Here is a 21,589-nt window from a genome sequence, read left to right on the forward strand (position 1 = left end):
GGTGTGAGAAAGTGGTCTAGTTTCAACCTTCTGCATGTTGCTGTCCAGTTCTCCCAGCACCATTTGTTAAAGAGGCTGTCTTTTTTCCATTGGATGTTCTTTCCTGCTTTGTCAAAGATGAGTTGGCCATACGTTTGTGGGTCTAGTTCTGGGGTTTCTATTCTATTCCATTGGTCTATGTGTCTGTTTTTGTGCCATAAAGATTTTATTTTTAAGTTATCTCCACATGGACCCAACTTGGAGCTCAAACTCACAACCCCAAGACCAAGAGTCACTCACTCTACCGACTGAGCCAGCCAGGCACCCCAATACTGGCTCTTTTAGTTCTGTGATCCATTTTTATTTACTTTTCTATATGGTCTTACTTAGGAAAATACTTAAGTTCATTTTGTTTTGCATATGGCTGTTCAATTGTTCTAGAACCATTTGTTGAAAAAAATTATTCTTGCTCCACTGAATTGCCTTGTCATCTTTGTAAAAAATCAGTTGGCAGTATTATTTCTTGAAGTACTTCAGTTCTGTTTTTCTCTTTGTCCATTTTTTTTACATTTATTTATTTTTTTAGAGACATAGAGAGACAGAGCACAAGTTGGGGAGGGGCAGAGAGAGAAGGAGACACAGAATCTGAAGCAGGCTCCAGGCTCTGTGCTGTCAGCACAGAGCCTGACGCGGGGCTCGAACTCACAAACCGCGAGATGCTGACCTGAGCCGAAGTCGGACGCTTAATCGACTGAGCCACCCAGGCACTCCTCTTTGACCATCTTAATGCCAGTACCACTACTGGTATTCTGTAGATTCTGTATTACTATAGCATTAGTGCTTACTGTAGCTTCCTGAAGTCAGTTGGTATAAGTCTTCCAACTTTACTTTTCTACAGTCGTTTTGACTATTGTAGGTCTTTTGAAATTCCATATGAATTTTAGAATCAGTTTGTTGGTTACTATAAAACTATAAAATAGGCTGTTTGAGTTTTGATTGAGATTGAATTGAATCTATAGATCTATTTGTAAATAATTGACATTTTAACAATATTGAGTTTTCAGGTCCATGAAGAGGATATATCTTTCCATTTATTTTATTATGAAATTACTCTATCCTGGTTTAAAAAAATTATACAATAATAGCCACTCCATTTTTTCTTTTGATTAATTTTAGCAAGTATATATTTTTACGTATATATAAATATATATAATCTCTAGCCCTCCAGAGACTGTGCTGATACCACATGGCCCAAAGCCCCTACCATAAATTATACTCTTAGTGTAGACTGTCCAGCATGGCTCAAGCCTTCAGGTAAACAGACTCTCTTATCAAACAAGACACTCCAAAGGCTTAGAAGTTACCTCCTAGAAGCCAGGGCAAAGGACCAAACCTTTCTTTGGACAAGGTTAATCCTTTACTGTACACTAAGCTTTTTCTGTTTCAGAATCCAATCCAGGATATCACATTCCTTTTAGATGTCACGTTTCTTTAGTCTCCTCCAGTCTGTGACAGCCTCTTGGTATTTCTTGGTCTTCCATGAGCTTGACACTTTTGAAGAGTAGTCATGTATCTTGTAGATTGTCTCTCAGTTTTTGTCTGTTTTATCATGAACAGATGAGGTTATATATTTGAGGGATGGATATCACAGAGATCATGTGCCCTTCTCATTGCATTGTTTCAGGGAACAGATGATATCAACATGACTTATTACTGGTGATATTAACCTTGGTTACTTTGTTATAGTGGTATCTCCCAGGTTTCTCTGTTATAAAGTTATTATTTTTCATCTTTCCATTATCTTCATTAGAAATGAGTCAAAGTCCTCAATATTAAAGGAGAAGGGGGATTAAGCTCCACTTTCTGGTTAGAGAGGTAGCAAAGAGTTTATGGCCATATTTTAAAACCACCACAAGGGGAAAAAAAAATTAAAAAAAAAAAAAAGAGGGGCGCCTGGGTGGCGCAGTCGGTTAAGCGTCCGGCTTCAGCCAGGTCACGATCTCGCGGTCCGTGAGTTCGAGCCCCGCGTCGGGCTCTGGGCTGACGGCTCGGAGCCTGGAGCCCGTTTCCGATTCTGTGTCTCCCTCTCTCTCTGCCCCTCCCCCGTTCGTGCTCTGTCTCTCTCTGTCCCCAAAATAAATAAAAAAACGTTGAAAAAAAAATTAAAAAAATAAAACCACCACAAGGGAATTACTTTGAGGTTATGCAAATACCCTGTTTCTCCTTAAAGTTTTACCCAGTAATTTTAGCATTCATCAGTGGATCTTACCTTAGGCAATACTGCTGTCTTGTTCTAATAGTAATTTTCGGTTTTCCTCGTTGCTTCTGCATTTATTAATTGAGATTCTTCTGTAAGAAAGATTTGCCCTTTCCTACTTGTATTTATTTACCTATTCATTCAGTTATTTGTTTATAGCAATATGAATTAATGGACATTTATTTTATTCTTTGTGTTATAATCCAATACTGCATTTTTTAAATATGTGGCACACATTGTTACAGATTTGGCCATTGTTAGGTCTTTGAAGTTGGTTCCTGCATCCCTCTGACATGCCCCCATCCTTTTATTGTAGAAGAGGGCACTTCCTTATCTACTAGAACTATAGGATGGTCCAGGGTCATCTTGAATTTTCCCTATTCCAGATCTAGAGTCAGCTACTAATTTCTCCAATGAGATCTGGTTCCTTTGCTGGAAATTGGCATTAGAAACCAAACCCTTGGTATTAGTTGTGTTCATTGCTACTGGTGTATTACTGCTACTGGTGTCAAAGAGCAAGGAAACACATACAGATATTCTAACCCATGTACACATACATATTTATTTTTATTTCTTTAGCTGTGTATATCTTTAAATAAACAAGAGTTTATGCTGATATTTTTGACTCAAACCCAGTACCAAAGTGTTCCTTTAGCCTTCTCCCTGTTCTTGTTTATTTATACTTTTTTCTCTGACAGGAAAGAAAAACAGTTGATTCCATTTGTGTGAGCCAATTTTAGGATTCTCTGTATTGTTCTCCATTCTCTATTCTGTTCCATCAATCTATGCTTCTTATGCTTTGTCAATACTACAGTTTTTTTTTTTTAATTTTTTTTCCAACGTTTATTTATTTTTGGGACAGAGAGAGACAGAGCACGAACGGGCGAGGGGCAGAGAGAGAGGGAGACACAGAATCGGAAACAGGCTCCAGGCTCCGAGCCATCAGCCCAGAGCCCGACGCGGGGCTCGAACTCACGGACCGCGAGATCGTGACCTGGCTGAAGTCGGACGCTTAACCGACTGCGCCACCCAGGCGCCCCAATACTACACTGTTTTGATAACTGAGTCTCTACAGTGAGTCGTAAAATTTAGTAATGCAAATATTCCAACTTTGTTTTATCTTTCAGAATTGTTTTGGCTATTCTTGCCCCTTTATTTTTTTTTCTTTTTCAAATTTCTATTTAAATTCTAGTTAGTTAACATATGGTGTAATATTGTTTTCAGGAGTAGAAGTTAGTGACTCATCACTTACATACAACACCCCGTGCTCAACAAGTGCCTTCCTTAATACCCATCACCTATTTAGCCCATCCCCCACCCACATCCCTCCATCAACCCTCAGTTTATTCTCTAACATAAAGAGTCTCTTATGGTTTGTTTCCCTCTCGTTTTTTCCCTTTCACATATGTTCATCTGTTTTGTTTCTTAACTTCCACGTATGAGTGAAATCATATGACATTTGTCTTTCTCTGCCTGACTTATTTCACTTAGCATAATATACTCAAGCTCCATCCACATCATTACAAATGGCAATATTTCATTCCTTTACAAGGCTGAGTAATGGATTATAGGGTAGTTCTATTTTTAGTTTTTTGAGGAGCCACCATACTGTTTTCCACAGTGGCTGCACCAGTTTGCATTCCCACCAGCAGTGCACAAGGGTTCCTTTTTCTCTGCATCCTCGCAACACCTGTTGTTTCTTGTGTTCTTAATTTTAGTTATTCTGACAGGTGTGAGGTGGTATCTCATTATGACTTTGATTTATATTTCTCTGATGATGAGTGATGTTGAACATCTTTTCATGTGTCTGTTAGCCATCTGGATGTCTTCGGTGGAAAAGTGTCTATTCATGTCTTCTGCCCATTACTTCACTGGATTATTTGGTTTTTGGGTGTTGATTTTGATAAGTTTTTTATAGATTTTGGATACTAACCCTTTATCAGATATGTCATGTGTAAATATCTTCTCCCATTCTGTAGTCTTGCTCCTTTATTTTACCACATTAATTTTTGAATTAGTTTGTTTGTATCTAAAAAACAAAGGCTTGCTGGGAATATGACTGGGATTACCTTGTATCTATAGATCAAATTGAAGAGAATTGTCATCTTAATTTTTTGAGTATGGTCCTTCTTCCCATTTATTTAGATGATGTTTGATTTCTCTCATTTTTTTTTTTTTTTTTTTTTTACTTTCAGTATACAGATCCCATACAAATTTTGTTAGGTATCTACCTAAGTAGTTCATTTTTGTGTTTTGTGGTGATATTGTATGTGTTATATTTTTAAATTTCAAATTCCTATTGTTCATAACTGGTATATAGGAAATAAATGACTTTCATATATTGACAGTATATCCTGAGACTTTACTAAAAACTCCCTAGTTCTAGTTGTAGATTTTTAAATTATCCTTGTGTGGACAACAATGTCTGGAAATAGAGTTTTCTTTCTTTCTTTCTTTCTTTCTTTCTTTCTTTCTAATATGAATGCCTCTTATTTCTTTTTCTTATCTGACAGCACTATCTAGGACTTGCAGCAGAATGTTGAATAGTCAGAGAGGGCATCCTTGCCTTTTTTCTGATCTTAGGAAGAAAGCATGCAATATTTCACCATTCAGTATGATGTAGGGTTTGTGTAGATGCTATTTAAGTTAAGGAATTTCCATTATATTCCTAGCTTGCTTTGAACTTTTATAATAAATAAATATTTAATTTCATAAACTGCTTTCTTTGCATCTACTGAGATAATTATATGGCATGACTTACATAGTCTGTTAATATGGTGAATTAAAATGATTGATTTTCATATGTTGAAACACCCTTGCATTCCTGGCATGAACCCTCATTGTTGTGATGTGTAAGATATATAAATATGTGTGTGGGGGGGGGTGATCTCCTTTATAAAATCCCTTGTATGTTTTCTATATCTTTTAATAAATGTAAGTATATAAAATATATTTACATATTTATATATGGCTAATATTTTAATGAAGACTTTCGTGTCATGGTCATGAGAGATATTGGTCTTCAGATTTCTTTTTCTGTCATATCTTTTTCTAACTGTAGTATTTGGATAAAGCTTGCCTAATAAAATGAGTTGGGAAGTGTCCCCTCCTCTTTTTCTGAAAGAAGTTATGTACTCCGAAATGTTGGCAAGGATATGGAGAAATTGGAACTTACACACATTTCTTATGGGAATGTAAAATTGAACCACCTCCATGGAGAATAGTTTGGCAGTTCCTCAATAAGTTAAACATAGAATTACCATATGATTCATTGATTCTACTTATAGGTATATATCCTAAATAGTTGAAAACATGTGTTCAAATAAAAACTTGTACGCAGATATTCATAGAGGCACTATTCACAATAGCTGAAAGGTGGAAATAACCCAAGTGTCCGTCAGCTGATGAGTGGATAAAGAAAATGTGGTATATTCACACAGCCATAAAAACAAATGAAGCATGGTTGCATGCTGCAACATAAACTTTGAAAACATTATGCTACGTGAAAGTAGCCAGATGCAAAAGGCCACATATTGTATGATTCCATTTATTTTAACTTATTTATTTTGAGAAAGAGGAGCACAAACAGGGGAGAGGCAGAGAGAGAGGGAGAGAGAGAATCCCAGGCCAGCTCCACGCTGCCAGCACAGAGCCCAATGCAGGGCTCAGTTTCACAAACTGTGAGCTCATGACCTGAGCTGAGATTAAGAGTCAGTCACTTAACTGATGCATAGGGGCACTTGTACCCCAATGTTTATAGCAGCACTCTCAACAATAGCCAAATTATGGAAAGAGCCTAAATGTCCATCAACTGATGAATGGATAAAGAAATTGTGGTTTATATACACAATGGAGTACTATGTGGCAATGAGAAAGAATGAAATATGGCCCTTTGTAGCCACGTGGATGGAACTGGAGAGTGTGATGCTAAGTGAAATAAGCCATACAGAGAAAGACAGATACCATATGGTTTCCCTCTTATGTGGATCCTGAGAAACTTAACAGAAACCCATGGGGGAGGGGAAGGGAAAAAAAAAGAGGTTAGAGTGGGAGAGAGCCAAAGCATAAGAGACTCTTAAAAACTGAGAACAAACTGAGGGTTGATGGGGGGTGGGAGGGAGGGGAGGGTGGGTGATGGGTATTGAGGAGGGCACCTTTTGGGATGAGCACTGGGTGTTGTATGGAAACCAATTTGACAATAAACTTCATATATTGAAAAAAAAAAAAGAGTCAGTCACTTAACCAACTGAGCCACCCAAGTGCCCCTGTATGTTTCCATTTAAAGGAAATACCCAGAATAGGCAAATCTGTAGAGACAGACAGTAGTAGTTGTTGCCAGAGGCTGGTGGGAGAGTAGGATGACAGGTGACTGCTTAATGGATTGGTTTCCTTTTGGGGTGATGGAAATATTCTGGAACTAGATAGTGGTGATGGTTGCTGAACATTGTGAATATACTAAATGCTACCAAATTGTACATTTTAAAGTGGATAAAGCATGAATTTTGGAGGGGCTGCCCCTAGAGTGAGGGTGTCTGCAACGGGACGGCTGCTTGGCCTGCCCCTCCTTTCGGTGATGACCCTTGTCCTCCAGAACAAGGATGGAGGAAATAGCCCAGGAATCAGCAGGATCACCAATTGTCCAGTTTCAGTCTTTGGAGAGCCAGTCTGAGGGTCTGTCCCCAGAGCCTCAGTTCACACAGGGCACTGACATAGAACAGGAGCTCGACGGGGCTCCACCTATTCCCCAGGTGCCTGCTCTTCCCCATGAGGGAAGCCCAGGAGACCAGGCAGCCACGCTCCTGCCAGCCAGGTACCAGGAGTTTGTGACATTTGAGGATGTGGCTGTGCACCTTACTCGAGAGGAATGGGGATGCCTGGACCCTGTTCAGAGGAATCTCTACAGAGAAGTGATGTTAGAGAATAATGGGAACGTGGTCTCAGTGGGCTACTTCTCTGCCTTCCTCCACCCGGTTTCATAGTGTGAATTCCTGCCTGGCCCTGAGTCGTACCCAGGCAAGTGCTTTCTCTGGAGAAACACTTGGCGGTTCTTTCAGCTGGAATCTCCAAGAGATGGCCCAGGTATCGACTTCCCATCGATATTGCTCGGCCCCGCTTGGAAACTCCTTTTCCACGATTGTAAGATATTAACGATTGATGCTCTCAGGATGCCACCACTATGTAAAATTGCAGCTCCTCAGATGACCTTTGTTAAATTTCTGAAGGGCCAAGGAGGCCCTAAGTTGCAGCCAGATGCATTTTGAACCTGAGTTCTGAGTTCATTCATAAGCCACGGTTGGTGGGCATCTACTTGTGTTCTGTGAAACTACAAAGTTCAACTCCAGCTCTTCAGTTATGATCTTTTCATGTTTTAGAATGTGGGACATATGCTGTGCACTGTTCTTTTCTGAGTGAACGTGACCCTGCCATTTCTGTTGCCTAATTTTCCTACAACCCCTGGCCTTTCTTCATATTTAACACTCTAGTCTTCTCCTTTACGTCCCTGTGGCCCCTTCCAAAGCCCTGCCTTTGTCTCCTTTACTCTTTGTGGTGCTATACAGATTGATGCATTTATATGACCTTTCCTGATCAAGTTTTCCTTAGCTCTGTCCTTCATAGATGGGAGATGGGAGGGCAAAAGAATTGAATTTCCTTATTTCAGGGTATTAAACTGAATGTATATTTAACAACTTCGTAAACTGTAAAGTGACATGTAATTGTAAACTACTGTTAATTTTATCTAATAATTACATAATTTCCAACAGTTAAAAAAAAGATGAATTTTGTGTTACGTATATTTTACCACAAAAAAGTGTATCATAGACCTAAATGTAAAACATAAAAATATAAAACTTCTAGAAGAAAACATGGAAGATGGAAGAAGAGCTTGTGATCTTGGGTTAGCAAAGATTTCTTACATATGAGATGAAAAAGTACAATCCATTAAAAAAAATCAATAAATTGGGAGTGCCTAGGTGCCTCAGTCAGTTAAGCAGCTGACTCTTGATTTTGGCTCAGGTCATGGTCTCACAATTCATAAGTTTGAGCCCCGGGTCAGGCTGTGCACTGACAGTGTGGAGCCTACTTGGGATTCTCTCCCTCTCTTTCTCTCTCTCTCTCTCTCTGCCCCTCCCCTCCTTGCACTTGCTCTCTCTCTGTCTCAAAAATAAATAAACATCTTTTAAAAATCTATAAATTAAAAATTAAAAATTAAATTCAATTAATTAATTAAATCCAATTAATTAAAAATTAAAAATCTATAAATTAGACTTCATTCATGTCTGTGGTGGTGGATACATGACTCTGCATTTGTCGGAACCCATAGAAATGTATATGACAAAATGTGAATTTTATAATATATAATTTTTTTAATATTTACTTTTTGAGAGAGAGAAACAGAGCATGAACAGGGGAGGGGCAGAGAGAGAGAGGGAGAGACAGAATTGAAGCAGGCTCCAGGCTCTGAGCTGTCAGCACAGAGCCTGAAGCAGGGCTCAAACTCACAAACCTTGAAATCATAACCTGAGCGGAAGTTGGACACTTAACCGACTGAGCCACCCAGGTGCCCCAATATATAATTTTTTAAAAAGGGATATGGAGGTGATGGGCATTGAGGAGAGCACTCTTTGGGATGAGCACTGGCTGGGTGTTGTATAGAAGTCAATTTGACAATAAATTATATTTTTAAAAAATAAATAAAATAAAATAAAAGGGATATGGGGGGGACCTAAAATGGAACAAAAAATTTAAAAAATGAACCTAATTGCTTTACAAATCACTAAGACTACACTGAAGGGGTGGGGAAGAAAAGACATAACCTACTTAATTTGGAAAATAGCATTTCTGCTGGATATTAGTGAAAAGAACTGAACATAGTGTACTATAGTTAATACATTTTTTTCTCCCAGGGGTATGGGTTGGCAATTCTGAATTTTTTTTATGTGAATACAATAGTTGAACAAATAAGTAAATTCACTGTAGTTAATGAGAGCCAGATTTCTCACTGTGAGTGAAAGATGTTAAAATTAAGGAAAAGGGTAAGGTTGGAATGAGCCCTGTGGTGTTGGGTTGGAATCAGAGGCGGGTAGGTAGGTAGAGAGGTAAGTAGGTAGGCAGGTAGGTAGATGGAAGAGATGGAGAGAGACAAAGAAAAGAGAGTAGGAAGGTAGGGATGGAGGGAGAAAAAAAGAAAAGAAAAGAAGGAAAGAAAGAAAGAAAGAAAGAAGAAATAAGGAGAGAGAGAAAGGGAGAAAGGGGTAAAGAGACAGTGAGAAAGGAAGAAAGAAAAAAGACAAAATGTGTGCGACATGGGATAATAATACATTCATATATTTCCAAGTCTCCAAGTTACCTAAGATAGTGTAGAAGCAATAATAGCCCAATGAGTACCAGTGAACATAGGTGGTAGTCAGAAGGAACCAGAGTTCCTTGAAGAAGTATTTGAACTGGGACAGGGAAAATACAAGATGAGTTGAAGCATCTTGTAGTCCCAGAAATTAAGGAAGTACTCAAAAAAAAAAAATTTAAAAATGTGGGCATATCAAACAAGCACATAGCCAACCTGAAAGAGCTTGTAATGGCCATAGGTGGAACAATTTGAACCAGAAAATAATGATACTATTAGATTATAACCCATAGAATAAAATAAATGAGTCCAAGTTGATGTAAATAACTAATTGAATAAATAAATGAGGGGAAAGAGGCAACTTTTACTTACAGAATAATTCTAATTAATAAATGTGAAAAGAATGAGATCAGAAAAGCGCTATTAGAATACCACTGTAATAATTGTTGCAGACAAGATCCATACATAGGTACTAAAATTAGTAGGTGAAAGTTTGATGAGAAACAGTGTATTTGCATAGTCTCAACATATCTTCCCCAAGATATTTATTAATTACAAAGGGAAAATAGTAACTTTATGGTTTAGAAACCTGGCATTGAGTGTCGACTTCAGCTCAGGTCAGCTCAGGTCATGATCTCACAGTCTGTGGGTTCGAGCCCCCCATCAGGCTCTGTGCTGACAGCTCAGAGCCTGGAGCCGGCGTGGGATTCTGTATCTCCATCTCTCTCTGCCCTTCCCCTGTTCACGTTCTCTCTCTCTCTGTCTGTCTTTCAAAATAAATAAAACATAAAAAAATTTTAAAATGTGTAGCCTCAGTAAAGGCCATACATGAAAAACTCACAGCCAACATCATCCTTAATGGAGAAAAACTGAAGGCTTTTCTTCTAAGGTCAAAAACAAGACAAAGATGTCCATTCTCACTACTTTTATTTAACATAGTCCTGAAAGTCCTAGCAACAGCAATCAGAAAACAAAAAGAAATGAAAGGATGTAAGGCAGAAGTAAAACTGTCACTATTTGCAGATGACACGATACTATGTATAGAAAACCCTAAAGACTCCACCAAAAAACTGCTAAAACTGATAAATGAAATCAGCAAAGTTGCAGGATATAAAATCAATGTGCAGAAATCTGTTGCATTTCTATACACCAATAATGAATCAGCAGAAAGAGAAATTAAGAAAACAATCCCATTTGCAATTACACATAAAATAATAGGGTACCTAGGAATAAATCTAACCAAAGAGGTGAAAAACCTATACTCGTAAAAGCATAAAACATTGATGAAAGAAATTGAAGATGGCACAAAGACATAGAAAGAATTTTTATGTTTGTGGATTGGAAAAACAAATATTATTAAAATGTCTATACTACCCAAAGAAATCTACAGATTTAATGCCATCCTTATCAAAATACCAACAGCAGTTTTCAGAGAACTAGAACAAAAAATCCTAAAATTTGTATGAAACCACAAAAGACCCCAAATAGCCAAAGCAATCTTGAAAAAGAAAAGTGAAGCTGGTGGCATCACAATTCCAGACTTCAAGTTATATTACAAAGCTGTAGTAATATAAACAGTATGGTACTCCACAAAAGTAGAACAGAATAGAAAATCCAGAAATAAGCCCACAATTACATGGTCAATTAATCTTCAACAGAGCAAGAAAGAATATCCAATGGTGCTGGGAAAACTGGGCAGCACCATGCAAAAGAATGAATCTGGACCATTTCTTTGGCAGTAACTTCTTTGACGTTGGCTATAGTAACTTCTTTCTATATATGTCTCCAGAGACAAGGGAAACAAACGCAGAAATAAGCTATTGGGACTTCAAAATAAAAGGCTTCTGCACAGCGAAGGAAACAATCAACAAAACTAAAAGGCACGTTTAGAATGGGAGAAGATATTTGCAAATGACATATCTGATAAAGGGTTAGTATCCAAACTCTATAAAGAACTTCTCAAACTCCGACACCAAATAAACAGGTAATTCAGTTTAAAAAATGGGCAGAAGACACGAATGGACATTTTTTCAAAGAAGACATCCAGATGGCCAACAGACACATGAAAAGACGCTCAACATCACTCATCATCAGGGAAATGCAAATCAAAAGTACAATGAGATACCACCTCACACCTGTCAGAATGGCTAAAAATCAACACAAGAAGCAGCAGGTATTGATGAAGATGTGGAGGAAAAAGAACACTCATGCACTGTTGGTGAGAATGCAAACTAGTGAAGCCACTGTTGAAAACAGTATGGAGGTTCCTCAAAAAGTTAAAAATACAACTACCTAATGATCCATCAATTGTACTACTGGGTATTTACCCAAAGAATACAACAACACTAATTCAAAGAGATACATGCATCCCTATGTTTATAGCAGCATTATTTACAACAGCCACGATATAGAAGCAGACCAAATGCCTAGATGAATGGATAAAAAAGATATGGTATGTATGGGTGTGTGTGTGTGTGTGTGTGTGTGTGTGTGTGTGTGTGTGTTATATTATTCAGCCATAAAAAGAATGAAATCTTGCCATTTGCAATGACATGGATGGAGCTAGTGAGTATAATGCTAAGTTAAATAAACCAGTCAGACAAAGACAAATACCAAATGACTTCACTCATACATGGAATTTAAGAAACAAAACAAAAAGAAAAGAGGAAAAGAGAGACAAATCAAGAAACAGACTCATTTTTTTTTGTTTTGTTTTAGAGAGAGAGAGAGGGAGAGAGAGAGAATCTTAAGCAGGCTCCATGCTCAGCATAGAGCCCAATGTGGGGCTTGATCTCATGACCATGAAATCATGACCTGAGCTGAAATTAACAGTCAGATGCTTGACTGAACCACCGAGGTCCCCCAAGAAGTGGACTCTTAACTATAGAGAACAAACTGATGATTACCAGAGGTGAGGTGGGGGGGGATGTGTTAAATAGGTGATGGGGATTAAGGAATGTACTTGTGATGAGCACACAATGAGGTATGTAAGTGTTGAATTAGTATACTGTACACCTGAAACTAATATAACACTGTATGTTAACTAACTGGAATTAAAATATAAGCAAAAAAATTGTAGCTTCAACCTAATAACAAGAAAACATAAAACCAACCCAAACTGAGGGACATCCTGCAAAATAGCTGACCAGTACTCTTCAAAAGTGTCAAGGCCATGAAAGACAATTAAAGACTAAGGGGCTGAACAGAGTGGATGACACAATAAAGCTGTGAAAACTAAATTACCATGTGGTGTCTTGGATTGTTTCCTGGAACTGAAAAGGAACGTTAGTGGAAGAACTGGTGAAATCTGAATAAAGTCTTTAGGTCAAGTAATGATATTGTTCTAACGTTGATTTCTAGTTTTGATAATTATATCAATGATTATATAAAATGATTATGCAATGTGTTAACATGAGCAATATGGAATATGTTAATATGAAAGGAAACTAGGTGAAGGGAATAGAAGAACTCTCTGTACTATTTTTTCAACTTTTTTCTGTCTACAATTATTTCAGGGGTGCCTAAATGGCTCAGTTGGTTAAGTGTCCAGCTCTTGATTTCAGCTCAGGTCATGACCCTGCAGTTTGTGAGATCCAGCCCCACGTTGGGCTCTCAGAGTATGATGCTAAGTCAAATAAGCCATTCAGAGAAAAACAAATACCATATGATTTCACTCATGAGAAACAAAATAAACAGAAGGGAAAAGAAAAGACAAACCAAAACCCAGACTCTTAACTACAGAGAACAAATAAATGGTTACCAGAGGTGAGGTTAGTGGGGGGATGGGTGAAATAGGTGAAGGAGATTAAGAGTACACTTATCTTGATAAGTAATGAATACTATATGGAATTGTCAAATCAGTATATTGTATACCTGAAACTAATATAACACTGTATATTAACTACACATAAATAAATAAGTTAATAAGTAAGTAAATAAATAAATAAATAAATAACAGTTTCAGTAGAAACAGAAAAAAAAATTTTTTTAAAGTGTGAGGGGTGCCTGGGTGGCTCAGTCGGTTAAGTGTCTGATTCTTGATTTCAGCTCAGATCATGATCTCACGATTTGTGACATCGAGCCCCGCATCAGGCTCTGTGCTGAAAGTGAGGAGGCTGTTTGGGATTCTCTCTCCACCTCTCACTGCCCCTCCCTCACTTGTGCATGAACTCTCTCTCTCTCTCTCTCTCTCTCTCTCTCTCTCAAAATAAATAAACGTTTATAAAAACAATAAAATATTTCAAAATAAATGGTTAAAGTTTATGAATGATCATGATCAAAAAAGGAAAAGATGTAGAATTGTTGGTCTCATAGTAAGTATATGGTTAACTTTATAAGAAACTGTGGAACTAATTTCCAAGGTGGTTATACCATTTCACACTCCCACCAGGAACTTATGGGAGTTCCAGCTGCTCCACATCTTCACCAACAGTGGGTATATCAATGTATATTGTGGTAGTCAGCTTCTAAGATGGCCCCAATGATACCACCTTCTAGTATTTACTCCCTTGTATAATCCTCTCCCCCCGAGTGAGGCTAGACTTATCAATTCACTTCTAATGAAGAGAATTCAGCAAAAGTGATGGAATGTCACTTCCAAGATTAAGTTATAAAAGATTGTGGCATCCATGTTGGGCACTCTATCTTGTATCACTTATACTGACAAAAGAAAAATTCCATGTTTTGAGCAGTCCTATGTTTTAAGCTGCTGAATTATGGGTAATTTGTTACTCAGCTATAAATAACTAACACACATATCCAAACCACATTAAGGTATTATCCTTCAACTGTGATATGGTGGGGGGAGGGGGAAGGTTGATGATGGAATGGGGACACAGGCACTCTCATACAGTGATGTTATAAGTATAAAATAAAAATAGTAGAGCTCTTATGGGGCTCATTTAGTACTTTAAAAATGGAGAAGTATTTACCTTTGAGAAATTCCACTTCTAAGAATTTATTAGAGACATATGATGTAAAACATGTGTTTATAGACATATGATCATGTAAATGTGTGTGTGTGTGTGTGTGTGTGTGTGTGTGTGTGTCAAGAGAATGAGAAGATAAGCTACAGGCTGGACTGGGAGAAAATATTTCCAAAGGATACCTGATAAAGGATTATTATCCAAAATATACAAAGAACTCTTCAACTCAGCAATAAGAAAACAAAGAACCCAATTAAAAAAAAAAAAAGGTTAGAGAGGGAGGGAGCCAAAACATAAGAGATTCTTAAAAACTGAGAACAAACTGAGGGTTGATGGGGGGTGGGAGGGAGGGGAGGGTGGGTGATGGGTATTGAGGGCACCTGTGGTGATGAGCGCTGGGTGTTGTATAGAAACCAATTTGACAATAAATTTCATATTTAAAAAAATAAATAAAAATGGGCCGAAGAGCTCTCTCTCTCCCTTTCCCCCTACATGCATAGCATCCCCTACTATCAACATCCCCCATCAGAGTAGTACCTTTGTTAAAATTGATGAACCTACATTAACATCATCACCCCATAGTTTATGTTTGAGTTCACTCTTGGTGTTGTACATTCTATGGGTTTTGAAAAATGTATAATGGCATGTATCTGCTATTACAGTATCATACAAAATAGTTTCGGTGTCTTAAAAGTCTTCTGTGCTCCACATATTTATGATTCCCTACCTCCTATCCCCTGGCAACCACTGTTTTTTGTTTGCTTTTTTTGTCTTGTTTTTTGTTGTTGCTGTTTGTTTGTTTGTTTGTTTGTTTGTTTTTGCTGCTTTCATAGTTGGAATAATACAGTATGTGGCCTTTTCAGATTGATTTCTGTCACTTAGTAATATGCAGTTAAGGTCTTCCCATGTCTTTTCATGCTTTTTAGCTTATTTCCTTTTCATAGTAAATAATATCCCAATGGGGTGCCTGGGTGGCTCAGTCGGTTAAGCGTCGGACTTTGGCTCAGGTCACGATCTCATAGTTTGTGGGTTTCAGCCCCATGTCGGGCACTGTGCTGACAGCTCAGAGCCTGGAGCCTGCTTTGGATTCTGTGTCTCCCTCTCTCTCTCTGCCCCTTCCTTGCTCACGCTCTCTCTCTCAAAAATAAACATTTTTTAAAAATGCAAATAAATAAATAAATAAATAAATAAATAAATAAATAAATAAAATCCCATTGTCTAGATATACCACAGTTTACCTATCCATTCACCTACTGAAAGACATCTTGGTTGCTTCCAAGTTTTGACACTTGTAAATAAGGCTGCTACAAACAACTATGTATAGGTTTTCATATGGATACAAGTTTTCAAGTTATTTGGGTAAATACCAAGGAGTGCAATTTTTGGATCGTGTGGTAAGAGTATGTTCAGTTTTATAAGAAACCACCAAACTGTCTTCCAAAGTGGCTGTACCATTTGCATTCCTACCACTAATAAATGAGAGTTCATGTTGCTCACCAACATTTCGTGCTGTCAGTGATTTGGATTTTTACCATTTTAATAGGTGTGTAATTGTATCCCATTGTTGTTTTAATTTGTAATTCCCTAATGACATATGACATGGAGTATTTTGTCATGCTTATTTATCATCTGTATATATTCTTTGGCGAGGTGTCTATTCAGGTCTTTTGCCCATTTTTCTTTTTTTTATTATTCCTTTGCCCATTTTTAAGTTTATTTATTTATTTTGAGAGAGCTAGAGATAGAACGGGGGAGGGGCATGGAGCGAGGGGGAGAGAGAATCCCAAGCAGGCTCCTCACTTTCAGCACAGAGTCTGATGCAGGGCTCAATGTCACAAACCATGAGATCATGACCTGAGCTGAAATCAAGAATCAGACACTTAACCGACAGAGCCACCCAGGCACCCCTCACACTTTTAAGAAAAGTTTTTTTCTGTTTCTAATGAAACTTCTTTATTTATTTATTTATGTGTGGTTAATATACAGTGTTATGTTAGTTTCAAGTATACAATATGCTGATTCAACAATTCTATATATTATTCATTACTCATCAAGATAAGTGTACTCTTAATCCCCTCCACCTATTCCACCCATCCCCCCACTAACCTCACCTCTGGTAACCATTTATTTGTTCTCTGTAGTTAAGAGTCTGGTTTTTGGTTTGTCTCTTCTTTTCCCTTTTGTTTATTTTCTTTCTTAAATTCTACATATGAGTAAAATATATGGTATTTGCCTTTCTCTACCTGGCTTATTCACTTAGCATATACTCTCTAGTTCCATCTATGTTGTTGCAAATGGCAAGATTTCATTCTTTTTTAAGCCTGAATAATATTCCATTGAATATATATACCACTTCTTCTTTATCCATTCATCTATCAACGGACACTTGGGCTGTTTCCATAATTTGGCTATTGTAAATAATGCTGCAATAAATTCAGGGGTGTATGTATCCTTTCAAATTAGTGTTTCATTTTCTTTAGGTAAATACCCAGTAGTGTGATTACTGAATCATAGGGTAGTTCTATTTTTAATTTTTTGAGGAACCCGTCAACAGTTGCACAAAGGTTCCCTTTTCTTCACATTCTTGCCAACACTTGTTGTTTCTTGTGTTTTTGATTTTAACATTTCTGACAGGTGTGAGGTATATAAAAACAGTAAGGGAGACAAACCATAAGAGACTCTTAAATGCAGAGAACAAACTGAGGGTTGCTGGAGGGAGGTGGATGAGGGGATGGGTTAAATGGGTGATGGACATTAAGGAGGGCACTTTTGGGGATGAACACTGGGTATCCTATGTAAGAGATGAGACACTGGGTTCTACTCCTGGAGCCAAGACTACATTGTATGTTAACTCACTTTGAATTTAAATTCAAAAAAGAAACAACTTTATAAAAATAGACTTTTTAAAATGCAGTTTTATGTTCACAACAAAACTTAGAGGAAGCTACAGATTTCTCTGTAGCCCATTCTCTGTCTCCTCTCTCTCTGCCCCTCCTCCCTCTCTCTCTCTCCCTCTCTCTCTCTCAAAAATAAACTATAAAAAAGTGTGCATGTGGACTGAAAAAATAAAAAATAAAAATCTATTAAATAATAACATATGGAAACAGTTATGTTGTAGTATTGTCTGTACTACTAGAAGACTAGTAATAACTCAATTGTTCATCAATAGAAATAAAATATGGTGATATGCACACTGGAATACATTGAAATAACAAAACCATGTATATATTCATAGGCAGATCTTTAGAATATATTGAGAATAGAAGACCAAACTAGGTATAGAACAGTATATATAGCATGCTAAATTATGTGTGAGAAAAGGGGTTAAGTAAAAATATATATTGGTATTGCTTATATTTGCAAAAAGAAAACCAAGTAAACCAACAAGCGAATTAAATAAATTTTTGCTAAACCCTAGACATGTGTGTGAAAGTGTGCACACACACTCACACACATGGGTGGGAGTGGGACTTCTTAATTTATATATTGTTATATCACTTTGATTTCTGAACCATGTAAGTTTATTACCAAATCTTAAATAGGTATATTTATGAAAAATAAAATAAAAACATAACCCTGGAGGAGAGAAGAAGCTGTTTGAGTTCTGAATACACTCCCTACTGTCAGTTTCCCACTCAGGCAGGTTATACACATACGTTCTAGAGATAATTAAACCGCAAGAATGGTTCACATGAGCAGCCCCACCCAGGCCACAATTCCGTGTTGTTGGATTGCCTGATGTTTGTGGAGAAACAAAGCTCTAACAGAGAGGGGGCCATTGTATCTAGGGCACCAGACTCAGTGTTCCTTCTTCCACTGGAGCAGTTTCAATCCCCTCCTCATCCTATATGCCTCTGAGAATTAACAGATGTAAATGTTCCCTGAAATGCAGCCTTGTCTCCTACTGGAGGTAGATGCAAGCTGGGCTGGAGGAAGTCATTCCTCGACTTCCTCACTTTGTTCCTCCAAATCCCTCAATATGGACCACACATTCTTTCTGACCTCTGCTTTGCTCCTGGTTCTGTCCATTAGCACTCATGCACCCCAAGTCCCTTTAATATGACTTGGACTTGTGTAATTCTGGATAAACTCCTGAAAATTCCCTACCATGAGTATCACAACAAGGGGTTCTAGAAGGGCCATAAATACCATCTCTTGATGTGGCTGCATGGGAGGAGCTTGGGAAGTGGTTCTATACACTATCTTCCGGAGATTTTGAAATGAAGAAATCTTGAATCTGTGAATGCTTGATCCATTTCTTCCTCTACAGTGTTGTGGCTTGTTTGTTGGTCAAAACCTCCATCACTCAGGCAATATGGTATTACCCTATAAACGTCAACAGAGCTATTTACATACTTTTTTCATACATATCTCCCACCAGAACACAGTCACCTCAACTCTGTTCTTGTGGAGGGAGTAAGGTGGATCCCTGGGGCTTAATAGGTCCTGGTGAACTGCAAGCATTCAGTCCCTCACTCCATAAACTCTCTTCAGTTCCAATGTTCCTCATTCCCTTGAAAACAATCAAGGCCCCTCAAGGGACTAGACCTCTGGTTTGTGGAAACACCTGAAAATAAAGAGAAATGTGATCATGTCTATAAAAGGACATACCCCAGCACGATACTTCTCATTGCAGATGAGTCCACAAATTCCATTCCAGATCCCAGGACAGAGTTTGAAGGACCAGCCAACCATGGCTATATTTACACCCATCCACACCCCAGGATGTTCTGATCAGCATAGCCAGGCTCCGAAGTTGAACCCTCAGAGACAGACACTTTGTGCTGACCATTGGGATATAGCCTCGGTTCCTTTCAGACTCTTTTAGGAATAAGGTTTTGAATCCTTTCTATTATCCTTTTTGTAATCCTAAATTTTATTTGGGAATATCTATATGAAGTAATGATATACCTTCTCTTAAAATGTATATTTCTTCACTCTGTCCCACCTAAAAAGAACTGGAAATGATGACCAATCCAGAGCCATGAGAACACCTAACAACCCAGATTGTGGGCTCAAATACCATCTCCCACCTAAAGGAACAGCTCCTGGAGAAATGTCCAATTTTCAGGTCTGGGGTAGCAAAGATATATGTGATAAACCTGGAACCTGAAACATCAGAAAGCAGAGAAGCTATCAAAGAGTGCTAATTCATGCCAAACAGACCCAGGAGCCAACCCAAACAGGCTCCTATTGGCCAAAGATGGGACACCTATGTAGCAGTAAATAACTGCAATGGATTGAAATATATCAAATATGGTTTTTTATTATTTAAAAAATTTTTAATGTTCTTATTTATTTTTTAGATTTTAATTTTTATTTATGTTTTAAACACAACTTATTAACAAATTGCCTTTCATACAACACTCAGTGCTCATCCCAACAAGTGCCCTCCTCAATGCCCATCACCCATTTTGCCCTCTCCCCCACCCCAGCTCCAAAGTTGAACACTCAGAGACACCCTCAGTTTGTTGTCTGTATTTAAGAGTCTCTTGTGGTTTGCTTCCCTCCCTCTCTGTTTGTAACTATTTTTCCCCTTCTCTTCCCCCATGGTCTTCTGTTAAGTTAGTATTACATCTTTAGAGGATGCAAGATAATCATCTCATTATTTGATAACTGACCAAAAAAAGAATCAAACATTTATCCTGGCCTTTTTATGTGAACTGTACTTCAGCATAGCCAGATAAAGAAAAAAAGATAGAATTGAAATTCACCATTGTCAACTTCTAACAAATTAATGGATCTAGGAAACAATCATCAACAGGTGATACTATTACAACAAGAGAAAAACTGGTCAACATGTTCCTTCTGTAATGGTCTTCTGTGTTGTGGTCTTGCCAAAAAAAGAAAAATATAATTTGCATGTGACCAACCCCTAAATGCAACTATCAATTTATAGGAAATTAAAAATATAAAAGAATATGTTTGACAACATCATGGGGATATAATCAGCAAAATCCAGACTATGGGAAATAGTACAGGATAAATGACCTGGGTTTTTCAATAACAACAATTAAAATGTAAGAAAAGCTATTTTAGAGGAGACTCTATAGATTAAATGCACATAAAAATTATTAGACATTTACAATATATACCCCTTGTAGGGTGTAGACCCTATGATGACCTTATGATTCCTGACACCTGGTATTCATGCCCTTTATAATTTGTGAGTGTGGACAGGACCTGTGACTTGCTTCTAGTCAATAGAAGATGGCAAAGGTGGGGCGCCTGGGTGGCTCAATTGGTTAAGTGTCTGACTCTTGATTTCAGCTCAGGTCATGATTGACACAGGACTGAGCCCTGTGTCATGCTCTGCACTGACAGCATGGAGACTTCTTGGAATTCTCTCTGCCTCTCCCTCACTCTCCCTAAAAATAAATGAATAAACACTTAAAAAAGAATATGGCTTTACAACGTTGTATTAGAGGCTAAGGTCTGGGATTGTGATGCCTCCCGCTTTAGTTTTTTTCTTCAATATTACTTTGGCTATTGGGGTCTTTTGTAGTTCCATAAAAATTTTAGGATTGTTTGTTCCAGCTTTGAGAAGAATGCTGGTGCAATTTTGATTGGGATTGCATTGAATGGGTAGATTGCTTTGGGTAGTATTGACATTTTAACAATATTTATTCTTCCAATCCATGAGCAGGGAATGTTTTTCCATTTCTTTGTGTCTTCTTCAGTTTCCTTCATAAGCTTTCTATAGTTTTCAGCATACAGAACTCATCAAGACAGTATGGTATTGGCACAAAAACAGACACATAGACCAATGGAATAGAATAGAGAACCCAGAATTGGGCTCACAAATGTATGGCCAACTAATCTTTGACAAAGCAGGAAAGGACACCCAATGGAAAAAAGACAGTCTCTTTAACAAATGGTGCTGGGTGAACTGGACAACAACATGCAGAAGGTTGAACCTAGACCACTTTCTCACACCATTCACAAAAATAAACTCAAAATGGATGAAAGACCTAAATGTGAGACAGGAAACCATCAAAACCCTAGAGAAGAAAACAGGCAACAACCTGTTTTACCTCAGCCACAGCAATTTCCTTCTCGACACATCTCTTTGCAAAGGCAGGGAAT

General features: G+C 37.8%; 1 long non-coding RNA gene and 1 pseudogene across 1 annotated transcript; one reads left to right on the top strand and one right to left on the bottom strand.

The window, feature by feature from the left end:
* The first annotated feature begins 6,776 nt into the window (after positions 1-6,776).
* Positions 6,777-7,376, top strand: LOC121026104 (zinc finger protein 3-like; annotated as a pseudogene).
* Positions 7,377-11,061: 3,685 nt separating this feature from the next.
* LOC121025902 (uncharacterized) lies at positions 11,062-21,288 on the bottom strand. Its single transcript, XR_005788185.1, has 3 exons — positions 21,250-21,288; positions 11,707-11,713; positions 11,062-11,163 (listed from the first exon to the last, which is right to left on the bottom strand). It is a non-coding gene; the product is annotated as an uncharacterized LOC121025902 (long non-coding RNA).
* Positions 21,289-21,589: the final 301 nt, after the last annotated feature.

Source organism: Herpailurus yagouaroundi, unplaced genomic scaffold (genome assembly GCF_014898765.1).
Source record: "Herpailurus yagouaroundi ecotype Mexico unplaced genomic scaffold, PumYag 67793, whole genome shotgun sequence".
Lineage (NCBI taxonomy): Eukaryota > Metazoa > Chordata > Mammalia > Carnivora > Felidae > Herpailurus > Herpailurus yagouaroundi.